Consider the following 287-nt stretch of genomic DNA (forward strand, 5'->3'; position numbering starts at 1 on the left):
CCTCTGAACCCACTGGTGCCTGCTGGAACGGCCGTGAGCAAGAAATGGGAGAGGGGGGGTGTAACCCCCAGGTGAGCTGCAAAGCTGCTTTGGGGGGTCTCATCCTGCACTGCCAGAGGAACCAGCTCTGCTCCAGCCTCTCCTTCACCCCCTCTGAGCCCTCGGGACCACTTGCCCAGAGCATCTCCCCTAGCGGTGACCTTCTCCTTGACGTGGCCTTTGGACCCGTGGAGCTGTTGCTCTCCCCAGCCCGCACCTGCAGCTCCATCTCATTTAGTAAATGCAGA

This window comes from Pterocles gutturalis, unplaced genomic scaffold (assembly GCF_000699245.1).
Source record: "Pterocles gutturalis isolate BGI_N339 unplaced genomic scaffold, ASM69924v1 scaffold219, whole genome shotgun sequence".
NCBI classification, from domain to species: domain Eukaryota; kingdom Metazoa; phylum Chordata; class Aves; order Pterocliformes; family Pteroclidae; genus Pterocles; species Pterocles gutturalis.